The sequence below is a fragment of the Pongo abelii genome, chromosome 4 (assembly GCF_028885655.2).
Source record: "Pongo abelii isolate AG06213 chromosome 4, NHGRI_mPonAbe1-v2.0_pri, whole genome shotgun sequence".
NCBI lineage: Eukaryota > Metazoa > Chordata > Mammalia > Primates > Hominidae > Pongo > Pongo abelii.
This window is the reverse complement of record NC_071989.2, coordinates 130577503-130591497: the sequence shown is the minus strand read 5'-3', so window position 1 is coordinate 130591497 and position 13995 is coordinate 130577503. Positions and strand designations below refer to the sequence as shown.

The 13995-nt window shown below is 42.7% G+C and overlaps 1 protein-coding gene across 4 annotated transcripts in view; it reads right to left on the bottom strand.

The window, feature by feature from the left end:
- SNCAIP (synuclein alpha interacting protein) overlaps nucleotides 1-13272 on the bottom strand; it is a 147753-nt gene extending 134481 nt beyond the window's left edge. For 2 of the 4 annotated variants that reach the window (XM_054555874.2, XM_024247116.3), the window contains exon 1: nucleotides 13125-13272. The gene's annotated coding sequence lies outside the window, so the exon portion shown is untranslated. Of the gene's footprint in view, nucleotides 1-12495; nucleotides 12593-13124 lie in introns of those variants that run through there. The other 2 variants (XM_054555875.2, XM_063724237.1) reach the window with 1 other exon arrangement.
- Between the last annotated feature and the right edge of the window lie 723 nt (nucleotides 13273-13995).

Sequence of the window (13995 nt, the reverse complement as noted above, 5' to 3'; positions counted from 1 at the left end):
TAAGCACATGTGCCTTGCAGTAGGGAGAGGTGATCTGGTAAGGTGGGAGCCCAGGGAATAAAATACCCAAACCTCTCCCTCCCTACCTGTTTGTTCATCTTTTGCTGATCCACCCCACTGGCCAAACCCAACTGGAAGCCAGAGAACAAGGGAGCCTGCTGATTGGATTCCATAAGGCTGGCCAGCCATCTTATCACACAGAGCAGGTGGAGAAAGGGATAATGGATCTGATATCCACTATTCTTATTTTATCCCAAGTGTCTCAAACTTGCCTTGAATAAATGAGATAATCAATAGATATTTGTTGATTAAAAAAAAGAAGGGAAGAAACCATATCAAAATACTGAGGGGTTCAATAAGCTGTTCCAAATCACACAGAGTAAGCCGCTGAGCCAGGCCTTGCTCTGAGGTTCAAGCCCATGCTCATGATCAGTTATTACATTATTCTGCCTCCTTTCCACCACCTCGATCCCATGTCATTTCTATGCTGCAGGTGTTTTGGGAGATAGGGGGAATGACTAGAATACCCTTAAGAAACTTGTAATCCATGTGCCAGTTTTATCTTACTTTTCCATCTCATTATTGTCAAAGCTACAAATTCCCTTCTAGAATCAAATGTTCTGTAACGGCAGGTCTTAAACATCTTACAATTCCATCACCAATTACTACTAGTGGCTAAGCAGTGAAACCTTCCATCACATGGCATTTTGCCTACTTGTTTGACAGCACCGTGCCTCAGATGGATGTTCCGAGTGTAAATAACAGGTAACACGATATCTTTTGTGAAACAAGCCCCTAACCTCTATTAGCTGCAATGGAATAAGCCTTAAAGCTTATATTAGGAACACATTTACTTGTTAGACATGTTGAAGGATTCATTTATTCCACAGACATATATTGATCATACAATACATACCAGACACCGTGATAGATACTCGTATACATTGAGAAAACAATTCATACCAAAATCAACAACTGGCTTTCTACAGGAATTAGTCAATAATTAGCCACAGGGCGAGAAAAAGTGTGTTAATTACTGAGAGGTCATGAGCACGCATGCTGGAGTAGAGTGGTGATCCTGGTCCCCAGCAGGACCCTTCCCTAATTCTGTCCAGGTTGTTCTAAGCTTGGATGTAGGATATAATTTCACAATAAGCACAAGTCATCCTACTCCTGATTTTGTTCCTTGAGACAATTAAGTATTCCGCTATTTTTTCCATCTCTTAGGAAGGACCCTGCTTTGAAATACCAGTCCCTTTGTGCAAGGGCCTGCCTCAAATAGATGAAATAGAAATTTTTCCCTGTGGATTTTTTCTTAGTCCTGTTTTTGAGCTTGGGGAGGCCACTCTTTCACACCGGGTCCTGACTGAAATAGCACACAGCAATCTTTCATCTTTTTCAGGGACAAGGCAAGTGAACTGACATGTAGCTACTCCCTTTCATGCTGTGTAAGAATCATCTTTGTATTTTTAATAACTGTTGTATGATGTGTCATGCAACAAGGTTTGCCAAAGCAGGGAGGGGATTGGAGGGGGGAGGAGAAAGAAAAGTAAAGCAGAGTTGGTTTCCTACATGCACATTTTAATAATTTTGGAAAACCATCAACCTGGATCGAATTTCTGTACTAATTTGACAGCTTCCCACTAATGGCAGGAGTGCAAAGCCATCAATTAGCCTCATGACAATTAGATTTTAAAGAACTCTCTATTTTCTTGGTAACTCTAACAAATAGAAAACTTCATTTCACTGAAAACTCAAATACTCACACTTCGTGATGCTTATTTTATCCAGGAGTTCTAGGTAAGACCACTTTTTCAAATATCCTCTGAACGTTGACTTACGTGCACACACCTGTGCTTCCATTGGCAACAAAAGCTTTGAATGCACAGGACTTCCACTGCATGAAATGCATTTACATACATTACATAAGAGAGAAGCAATGAGCAAGTCTGTTGCTGGGAGAGGCTCACATCCTTCTCACCAAATCAATCTGTAACTTTCAAATAGCTCTGCTGTATTTCCTAGCAACAGGAGTAAACACTGTACTATATCCAGTGCCCAAGATTTGTAACCACGTTAATCTGTGAGTACTCAACTTAATTAAAGATTAGACTTTTAAATTGTATTTTTAGTGCACAACAGTACTGCTAAATTATGATTATCAGTGGCTAAGTGTGCTTGTGTCTGCAGAACGTGGGGAATGAAAATGAATCACTTATTTTCATCTTGACATGACTGCTCTTCTCTGAGGCGCTGTTGCCCAAGTTCATGGGCCTTGGAGTTCATTGGAATTCTATGGTTAAAACACAGCTTGGAGACCTCATTTATGAAAATTCTTTTAAACCTTTCACCACTTCGACAAATCCAGTCCAAGTTCACTGAGCCAATTCAAAAGTAGCTCTCAGCCTTTTTATAGGTTTTCAATTACACCAACACAGAACACCAGAGCCGTCATCTTTGAAGAAATATATTTTAGTTGCAAAGAGGCACGAATTCTTTTTTAAGAATCCCAAATGAAAGCAGCATTCCCAAAACTGTAGCCAACAGATGCAAAACTCTATTTTGAAGTGTCCTTGTCTTACTAAAGACAAGATCATCAAATTACTTAAACATGGCTAATGTTTAGTTATCTGCTATAGAATGTATGCTATTATTTTTAAGATTTTACTTTGCGGAAATATTGGCAAGCTACCTCACCCTCAAACTGTTCCAAATATCTTTTTCGAGGAATTGTTTAAAACATTTTCTAGACTTCATTCATCCTCCTAAAACATAGTGTGTGACAGCAGGATTTATTTTTCCTGTATGCATTCAGAAACAAAAACTCAAAGCAGGTCAATGAGCTCTCCAGGTTGAAACTGGTAATCAATGGTAAAACCTGAGGTTAGACCTTATTCAACTTTCCAGTCCAATGTACTCTTTAAGTGGGCCTGAGGTAACCGTGCTGTTTTCTGAGATAAAAATCCCTTTTAAAAATGTTTATATGACTTAATAGATCAAACATATTTCCCTCCATTTTCAAACTTTGAATTTATTTGAATATGTGGTTAGTATGGTTTTATGGAAGTACCAATCTTTTAGATTGGGTTATATGAATTATTTTAAGTGACACTTATCTTTGGGGGTAAAGTAGATAAGCTAACATGCACATTAGTTGGTTAGAAGCACTTCCAAAATTTAAATACTGCATGTGCAAAGGCAAATTGACATAGGATATAAATCTCCAGTTCTCTCAGAGGGAGTAGTGATGACTCTAAAACCACTGGAAACAGAAAGTTCATCGTGATGACTCTAACAGCTCCCTGATGCAGGCTACTCTTCTCTTGTATATTTAATGTTCTATATGTCAGTTGGCCTTGTTTGCAATCTCAAGAGGAGGCTTGTTCACTGGACAAGTTTTTGTTTTTGTGTTTGGTCTGTCCTGTTTTTTGTTGTTTTTTTTTTCCATGCTGTTGAATAAGACTTATGATTTCACATACTAGGCTGCTTATAAGTTCTTCTAGTATTTGATATTAAAAGAGGTGAAACAAAAACTAAACAAGGTGTATACAGTCTCAATACAATTCTAGGTTAGAAGCCTAGATGTGTGACTAGAGATGCCTAATGTCCATTCAATCTGACTCCAATGTGATTCTGCAGCACTGGACAAAGATGGGATATTGAAACAAGAGCCCCTGAGATGGGGGAACAGAGCCAGGGAGCAGGGGTTGGACAGGTGAGCCTCCATATACCAAGCCCTTCAACTCCTGGGGTTACAGTTATCCCTCCTTTGTTCATTAATGATTCACCATGTACCCACTGCCAACGGTGGGCTTTCTAAACACTGCACTCTACACGAGGGATAGAAAGATGACAAAGACATATTCCCTTCCCTCAAGAGCCCAGGTTTGAGAAAACAACCTTGTGAACCTTCTACTGGAGCAGCAGTAAAGATCTGAGCTAAGTGTCGAGGGAGGCTGAGGAGGTGGTCGCTAAGTCTGTCTTAGGCATCCCAGGGTCTCCTCAGAGTCCAAGCCTGTAGTCCACTGCAGGGGTGACCAGCCACCTGTGGCCACATTGGAATGTGGCCATTCTGAATTGAGGTAAGTAAAAACATACACCAAATTTTAAAGATGTAATATGGGAAAAAAAGAATGTAAGGTACTTGGTTAATGATTTTTTATATGGATTACATATGGAAATGCTACCATTTTGGCTATATTGGGTAAGATATATTATTAAAATTGATGTCACCTGTTCCCTTTTACTTTTTTAAGCGCACCTGCTATAAAATATGAAATTGCCTGCATGGCTCCCATTTATGGATCCTATTACATTTCTATCTGCCAGTGCAGGTTGGTGCTTCAGGAGAAAACCTCGGGAGGCAGTCTCAGGGCAAGAGGGTGAGAGGGGGAAATGCCTATGGAATGAGAAAGAGACAACAGGGGGACCGACCCATCAAGGGCTACAAAGAGGGTGAATTTGCTTTCTGAGTTGTGCTTGCCTGCCGGACTCCTTTGCAGCAAGAGAGACCAGAACATAAAGGCCACGATAACATCTCAAATAAATTAGAAGCAGCTTGTGGTTTATAGGGAGCAATGCTCTACTGGGGACCAGACCAACCAGTTACCCCTGTCTTCACCCCATCTGTGGTTAAGTCATTTGGTCACTGTTGCCTTCTCATCTGCAAAGGGGGGACTGAGATTAACTGCTTGGCCTGCATATCCCCCTGACTCTGTCAACTAAGTTTTCGGAAACCTGAAGCACTCTAAACATCCTGGGGGAAGAAAGGGCTAGAGAAACATACAATGTTTTGTGACCAGAGTTTTTAAGCTGAAAAGAACGAAGAAACTTGAATAGAATAAATTCTTGATACTTCCTTTTTCATAAAACTTACCACACTTTATTTCAATTATTTATTAGCCCCCTTCCTAGCTAGATATAAGCTAGCTATAAATACCATGAGCTCAGGACCCACATCTGTCTGCTCACTGCTGTGACCGCAACTTAGAGGACAGAGCCCAGAATACAGGCCTCAATAAATATCTGTGGAAGAGGGGTCACATGGAGAATTTGCAGTCATTTTTGCTGTTGAGCATCTGTTAAGTTAAAGTTTCCAAGTGTGCAAACTGTACTCGGAAATGAGTAAGAAGTAGAAACTTACCTAGAGATGATCAAACCAGTAGTGCTGTCACTCTAATGATGTTATCTGTCCTACTATGAAAACATTGTCACAGGTGAAGGAGGAGAGTGAGCTGAGACCTTCCCAGCCCTCGACTGCTCTTGCACTGGACACATTCCAGGAAGCTCTTGTGGCAGAAGCAGCCACTTAACTTACTTTCAACAAGAGAAGCTGAAGGCTGAGGGAAGTCAGGACCATCAGAGGATCCAAATTTCAGTGGCACAAGTCTTACGCTTCACTTGGTTGCATGAATGAGTGCGGAAGCAGCATGAAGTAGTGGTGATACAAACCTGGGTTCTGTGTTTAGTTCTATTCTCAGTACTTGCCCAGTGGGAGACTCTAAGGTCCCTCTCTGAACCTCGTTCTCCTCCATGGCTTAAAACTGGACTCATAATGCATGGCTTAGCTATAATGTACCTTTCAAAAAGAGCTGGCATCCGGTAAACACTGAATAAATGGTTACATGTCAAACACAGTAAACATTCAACGATGGCTAATATCTTCCTTCTGCATCAGCTTTTAAAACAGATTTTTTAACCTGGAGTCCAAGGAGTCGCAGGAAATCCACATATGAGATTCAATGTATCCTTGAAATCCCTAAAATTAAATACAAAGCCAGGTATGTGTGCACATCTTTTCTCTTCAAGGAAAAAATCCATAGCTTTCATATGATGCTCTTAAGGCTCTCAGACTGAAAACAGTTTAAGAACTATTGAGCTTCTGTGGCTTCCAAAGTGTTTAGCTCCTTCTATTTATCTATGGAATAGCTCTGTGGATGACTCTCAAAACCAAGCTTTTCTGTGCCTCCTCAAGAGGCCTGCATTTTATATGCAGCAGTACAACTTCCTTCCATAAGACGCTTTTATTTTCTGGCAGCAGCAGTATCACAGGAAGATGATTGGAATTTATAAGTAAGAAACTGATCTTAGTTTCAACAATAGTACTGGAGCCCTTACCTCTTTAAACACATCTTTTTTCCATAGTTTTTTTTTTTTTTATAGGATTGATGACCAAAGAAGGCAGCTATAATGTTTTATTCTCAAGATGATGGTTACTCATCTTAGAAGAACAACAACAACAACAGAAACATAACAGATGAATGGGAAGAGCCCAATCAAAGCTTTATTCTACTCCTCAACAACTCAGGTGAGTGTCTGGCTGCTTGGCAGTCGCCAAGAAGAAGGAGCTTAGTGGCAGACAAACTGCTTCAAATCTATAAATCTTTGTTTCCTCATCTGTTAAAAAAAAAGAAAAAGATGATAACAGTGACACCTCCTTCCTAGGGCTGCTGTGAGAACTAAATAAGAAAGTAATTGTAAGGCGTCTTGTAAGTACTCAAAACAGAATGCCTCGTAAATATTAATTATTAAATATCCTCTCTGATGATAGGGGGAAAGTGATACCTTATCTGGTCTCTGACCCATAGATTTTAGCCTGGAGATTTACTCTAGGTCACTGATATTTTCCAGCCTCCTCCTTAAGGTTGTTATTAGTGACCAAGTAATAAGTATATAAACCATTGGGAAAACTGTTGAAAAAGTGTCTGAGCAGCAGCTTCAAAGAGAATCTGTCTTCATGTCCCAGTATCCTAAGAGGCAAATGTGAAAATCAATTTAAAGGAAATAGAATATACCTAAAGAAAGTCACCTGAAAAAATGAAAGATGAATGACTCAACGCACACTTTTCTTTCATTTATTTAAACATTTTTGAGATACATGGTGGGCAAGGCACTGTACTGAGCACAGGATGTGCAAAGATAAGGAAGTCCAGCTCTCAAGACATTTAGTCTACAGAGGGAGACAGACATGTATATCCAAGGCCATACGTACCACAGGATAAAGTGTGATGTGGGGAGAGGCTGGGAGGGGATGTTCAGCAGAGGCTTCTTGAAAAAGCAACACTTGAGATGAGTTTGGAAGGATAAGTAAACATTTAATAGTTCATAGTTTGAGAAAAAAGAAACAATATTCCACAGAGACAACAGCCCATGTAAAAGCACATGCAATGAAGCATTTAAGCATGGGGATAATATGGGCAGCTAGAAGAAGGCGTTGCTGAACATACCAGCACCTACCCATCCCCTGCACCCACAGGAGGAGGCAGGACTCACCTCAGAGAGAATCTTGGAATTCATGGTAGGAGCTTGTACTTTTCTCCAGGACTATGACAAGGTTTGGAATGGTTCTTAGCAGGGAGTTATATAATTCAATTTTAACTATTCTTTAGAAAGAGCAAGCAGGCAGCGGTGAGGAGGATGGATTGAAAGCTGAGAGACTGAAGGCAGCATTTGTAGAGGTGACTTGGGAAGAGTGAAACATGAAAGGAAGTGGAGCAGGAGGTCTTGGTTACTGATTAGGTGGAGGAAGAAAGGGAGAAGGTCAGATCGAGATCATTCCCAGGTCTCTGGCTTGGGGATGTAGTGAGAGGATGATATGCCTGTCAGGGAAAACAGGTGTTATAGTATTTAACAGATATCTGCTGTTTCTGCATGCACAGCATCTCCTATCTCTTCTTTTCAATATTTCCTTTCAAAAACTACCCCTTCCCTGCTCTCAGGTTATATGGTTTAGAAGAGTTTTGCTGACTAGTCTCCCATGTACTTCCTTCACTCCCATACACTCCTTCCCACCTGCCGTCACACATACCACTCTCCCCTTCCAAAAGCCTCCAGGACTGGGCTCATAATCAAAGCTGAGTCAAGTGGCATGGTCCAAATCTCTGGCCATAGGGTCTGGTTCAAGCATACGCATGTGATCTAATTAAAGTTAATCCTGAATTCTCTTTTTCTCAGGAGTTAAGCCTAAAGCTGCAGATGAAAATTTTGCCACCATGAAGAAAAGAGGAAATCAGAATTGGATTCTTTCTGAACTTTTCCTTTACAATAGCCAGTATATGCCCTTTCCTACTTGAGCAAATATAAACTGGGTTTCTGGGATTTGCAACCAAGTGTCCTGACAAACACAAGGATGAAAGACACCTGTGTCTCCATAAAGAAAAAATAGTTTATTTTTATGAGTGGTGGATTTAAAAAACCTACATTACTGTGACAAGAGTACCTTAAAACATTTAAGTCTACAAAAGGCACTTAGGGACTTTATAGCAAACTCTACACTTAATAATGAAAAGCCAGACCAGATCGTTTTAAAAAACGTTACTGCACGAGATAATGGCACATCCACTCGTTCAATTAACATTTATTGAGTGTCTTCAGGGGTTTTAGACTTGTGCAATAAAAATGATAAAAACCTATTCTTTGGTTTGAGCTGGTCCATCCAAGGTCGTTCCATAAAGAGCAGCTGTGTATGCTGTTCAGACTAATTGTGTGAAGTTGGAGAGGCCAGGTGTTTCTGTCTGGCCCAGCAGCTGCACTTTGTGGTAAGGGCACCACCTGAATTTCAGTCTGGCCATAAAATGAGGCTGATGAAACAGTACCTTGCATGAGCTTTTAGGTGAATGGCAGAACAGAACATGTTTAGAATTCTTCTCCCTTCTAATAAAACATCCATTAACGTTTATGAAGGAGTCTGGATGAGGCATTGTGCCAGACCGTCTTTTATTTTCCATAAGAAAACTCCACCACAAGCATGGGTTCAACTGTTATTCATGCATCTACACTCTATGGAAATATGCCTAAGTTGTCACCTCCTGCCTTCTTACCTCTTGCTTCCCCATGGCTAGGCCGAAATAAATCTTCAAGTGTTCATCTGTGGTGAGCATTTGTTGGTCTTATCACCCTATTTCCATCTCCACTTCTGATAGCAGTGCTCCAGTGTCCTTTAAGGGTGAATCTACCCACTTTGCATTGTGTGCTGACCTGGTGTGGCTGTCAGTCAGTGCTACTGGCTCAGGAGTGTGCATGCCACTCAAATTAAGTCAAAGGTGTTCTCTTGCCTGGTATGCTTAGTTTAAGGGAAGAGCACTCTAAGGGCAGACCTTCAGCTGTGCCTTGGAGAAAGAACATCAGTTCTACTCCCCAGGTAATTTCTGTTTCCATCCTGAGAGTAGTGGTTCTGACTTCCCTTTGACATATTAGGGAATCCCTGAGGTTGTATTTTGTTTTCTGTTGATATACACATAAAGAAACTTAACTATATACAATAGTGCACTGTGATTTAAACACTAAACAATAGCTAACATTCATAGCCTACTCTGCAGCTTATAAAGTACTTTCACATTCAATTTATCTCTTTTAATCAACATTTCTGGAACTGAATTTTTCTCCTCCCCCCAAATAAATCACTTATTGATTTTTCTATTTCTTACAAAAGCACAATCATTCTTTCAGTCACTTAAGTTTTTTTAAATCTCAGAATGATTTCGACTTTTTGCTTTTACTAACCCCCTATAATCAGTCACCTCATCCTAAATATGGGATCTCCCAGATCGACCCCTTTCCAATTTTCCTGCCTCCATTTTTGTCAAAACCATCAACTTTCAACAACGCTCAGCTCACCCTGCCACCAGCCTCCTGTGTCCAAACCATCCCAACACCACTGTCAGAAGGATATGACTAAAATTTTATTATCATTGTGTCATACTTCCTCTACCTGGGGTTTATAGAAAAAAATTGCAGGACAATGATTTACTGGACAATTCCTTAACCTAAATCCTGGGCTATTGCTAAGCAGGCTCCAATATGCTCTCCTAACATATTATTTTCAGCAGAAAACATCTGCTAGACACAAGTATCCTCAAAAATGTAGCAGATCACAAAAACTGGCTCTAATTTTTTGCAGCTCCTTCTCAGCATAAGTGGACTCTTTCTATACCCCTTGAATCTGGGGTAACCTTCCGACTTGATATGGCTAATGGGAGAGTAGCTAATGTGATTCAAGGTGAGGCTTTAAAGTTGTTTTTGCATTGCAGGTTGTTCTTTTGCTGCTCTTACAACACTGTTTGATTTGCCATGTAAAGAAGCTGAGGGGAGTGTGCTGGAGAATGGGAGGTACATCCCAGCCACTTGATATGTTACCCTGGCCAACAGTCTGATAACTGCCAGACACATAAGTAAAGCCATTCACAATTATACCACCAGCAGACTGAAGATGTCTGAGGGAACCTAACTAAGAATAGCAGAAGAACCGTCTCACTGAGCCCAGCTCAAATTGCTGACCACCAAAATCATGAGCTATAGTAGCAATTTTAAGTAACTGCATTTTGTGGGGATTTGTTATACAGCAATGAATAACTGATATAACATTCAAGCTACTTTGATCACTCTCTCCTCAGAATTCCTTTTCAATTACTATTTAGCATCTTAGGCGCACTCAATTATGAAATGTGTTCTTCGATGTTTTGTATCATTTAATTTTCCATGGGTCCTATTTCCTATGAAAATGTTCCTTGTGAAAAGACTATGCATTTTAAATTGCTATATTACAAATAAGCACAAAGTAAATGCACAATAACTATTTAGGAATCAATTAGTACTTTCCCAGGGCTCAGCTAACAGTCTTATCAATTAAAAATTATTTTAACACATATTTTGATCAATTTCAAAAATGTAAAAAACCGATAAGATGCAAACCATAAAATATAAAATCTAGTTACCTAATCTATAAAGTGAAAAATCATGCATAGTACATATGATACTAGCAAACAAGTTATTGATTTATTTTCCATAAATAACTTGCTGCAAGTGAATCTGCATATAAATCAAATGGGCACAAGGAAATAAGTATATAAGGGTAAAAGTTTCACAGAAGCAACTATTTGATTTTCACCAGGATATCATTTTTCTCCCAAGACACATATTTCTCCTATGTGGTTTGCAACTGTAACCTGACAAACTGCCAAAAACAAAGCTCCTATTCTAAGAGTGTTACTGAGTCTCTTGTTGCTATTCAATTAGATTTTGCATTTAAAAGAGAAATTCCCTTGTGTTTCCTATAATGATGCACCTGCTCCTTGGGAGAGTTCCTCTTTTGACAAGAAATGCCTTAAATCTGGCAAGAAAAACAGCTCCAGGCTTTTTCTGATAATATCAAAGATCATTTGTTTGTATTAGATGTTTGTGTGGGTTTCCCTTAAGAGCAGTAAAGTACTGCTACAATTTCTTCCAAAACAATAGCACGCACAAAGTTTCTTGGCTTGCATTTCCACTGTACACCTGCACCAGAACAACTGTCTGGAATTAGCAAAGTTGTGACAGAGTAGACAGAGAAATGCATTTGGTTTAGTCACTTCCTTTTGGATATCAACAAATGGTAACCGTCAAATTCATGAATGCAGCATCATTTCAAATCTACTATCTGTAACTTTTCTTCATGAAATGCTTGCTACGGAGAAAATGAAATTTATATTCAAAATTATACCTCTTCTTTTCAAAATCCCATGCTATATTTTATTTCTAACTGAGGTGTCCAAAAGATCCTTAAAACAAGCACCATCTTTTACTTTCTGATTCCAGACCTGTTAATGCATACATATTTAGTTATGGGTAATCCTCAGTTAATACTCCCTTTCCAGAGAGACTTCCGCGATCAGTACCAAAATACTGCACCTTCCAAATAGTCTTGAGGACTCCTTAAAGTTGTCTCCTTGTACTCTAACCATGCTGAATGTAATTTAACATTGAGATGCATCAGAAACAGTCAATAGACTTTCTCTCCCAGATGTGTACACATTAGTATACTGCTTTCCTACACCTTTTTCTTTGCTTTTTAAATTTTCAATATGTACAAATGAAATACAGATTTCAACCCATTCCCAATTGGGATGTCTGCTCCATAAAAGAAAAATAGGTTTTTCCCTTCCTACAGATTCAGCAACTAAAGTAGTGCTTGAAAATTACGTGTTTAGAGTGACACCTTGGAGAACTGACATACTCTGCACACATGTAATCCTCATAAACCTCCCCAGACAGCCCTTATTTCATTTTGCAAACTGCACCCTGGCCAGGCTCCACGGCACGTGGTGTGTGGCGAGACTGTCCTGCAGCAGTTCTCCCGTCCTCCGGGCTCTTTGATGGGCACTTGTCAGTAACAGCCAAGAGGAATCCGATCCTGCCTTCAGCAAGTGAAAAGGGGCACCGACAGTAATGCTTCCTTAATTAACTTTCCCAAGGAAAGCGACGTTCCCACAGGAAAAAACAACACGTTTCCCCCCTCCTAGCGGTCCATTGAAAATGAGCAACAATGCTGTTGCCTTTTTGTTTCCTAAGACTTTCTTCGCTGCAAGCAGTAGCGTGTTCCTCAAAGAATGCTAGTATTTCCTGTGGAAACTGTATGGCTGCCAGTAATGGCTCATAATTTTCCCTCTTTTCTTTTCGTAAAAATGAAATAAACAAAATGTGGCCTTTGACAATAGCTAAAATTGGGTTCACCCCACTTACCACCTGCAGATGAAACTCATCGCCAAGAGACAAGGCCAAGAGAGAAACATTCCCTCTGAAATCCACGCGGACCAGCCTGGGATGCAGGACAGCACTAGAGGGAGGCTGGCGGAGCCCGGGCTGGACAGGGCAGTCGGGGAGCTGGTGCTGATGAGCGAGGGGCGGCAGCAACACCAGACGTCCCTCTTCTACAGCTATTATTACCGTTGTTAGTACTGTCGCTATTACTATTACTTCGCCCCTCCTTATCTCAGCTCTTCCGAGCCGCGGAACTGCCCATCCCTGCCTGCGATAAGATCTCGGGTGACAGCAAGAATAAGAACCACATGAGGCGGGCAAATGAAAAGAACAATCCTTTGGAAACCGAGGCGGGGGTTGTTTCCCCCTTTCCCCAGTAAAGCAGCCGCTGCCGCCACCACTGTTACTATAGAGACCTCCCCCCCAAACCCTTTCTGCAGAGGCGCCTCTGCTGCCCGGAGCAGCCGAGACTCGCGGCACAAAGGGGGCCCGGGGCTTGGGGAGCACGGGGCGACACCCGCCGGGGTCGCCTGGTGCAAACTTGGAAAGGCTGAGCCGCCGGTTCCCCGCCTCCCGCTTCCCCGCGGCGTCCGCTTGGGACCTGGACTCACCCGGGGCGCCCGGCGCGCCGGCGGCTCAGGAGCGCGAAAGGACTGACTGACCGACGGACGGACCGCAGCGGCGGGAGCAGAACAGCCTCAGTTGAAGCAGGCGGGCGGCGGAGGCGCTGCCGCGGCCCCGCTACGTCACAATGCGGCCCGGCCGCGGGCGCCGCTCCCCGGGCCCCCCAACGGGCGCGCGCGGGCGGGGGCAGCCTGGGCGGCCGCGGCCCGGAGCCGGGGCGGGGGGACGCGGAACGCGGCTCTGGCGCCCGGCCGGGGACGGGGGCGCGGCCACCACTGCCACGGCCGAGGCTGCCGGGGCCGCCGCGCCCTCAGGCTGAGCTGCGCCCCTGCAGCCGCCCCCCGGCCAGCGAGCCCCGCTCGGCCTGACTGACAGCGACCCTCCCCGCGGCGCCCCGGGCTCAGCCCACGCCCCTCCCTCGCGCCTTCCTCACCAGGGATCCCCCGGCCTGCCCGCCGGCTCCTGTCCACGAACCTGCTCTTTCTTTACCTTTTGCTCTTTTTACCTCAACTGCCTTGCTTTTCCCCAACTGGGGCTCTCCTCTCCTCCTCGCCTACTTTTTGTCCCCGCTTCCCACTTTTCTCCTCCTGCCCCCCACCTCCTTCCTTGCTTCTTGGCCTCTCCCCCTGGAAATCGCCCCCTCACCGTGATCCAAGCGTTAACCGCTGCCATCTCATTGGTCCCCAGACCATTCCAGGGTTCCAGCATAAACCGGGAGAAGAGACTCGGGAAGGCGGGGAACGGAAGGTGGGCATGGCCCTGGGAAACTCATGTCTGAGAAGCCTTTTGGCAGAGTGTTTTGCGTTGGCACGGAGTCTTCACCCCCACCCCTCCCCCCGAAGCTTGCCCACCCCTGAG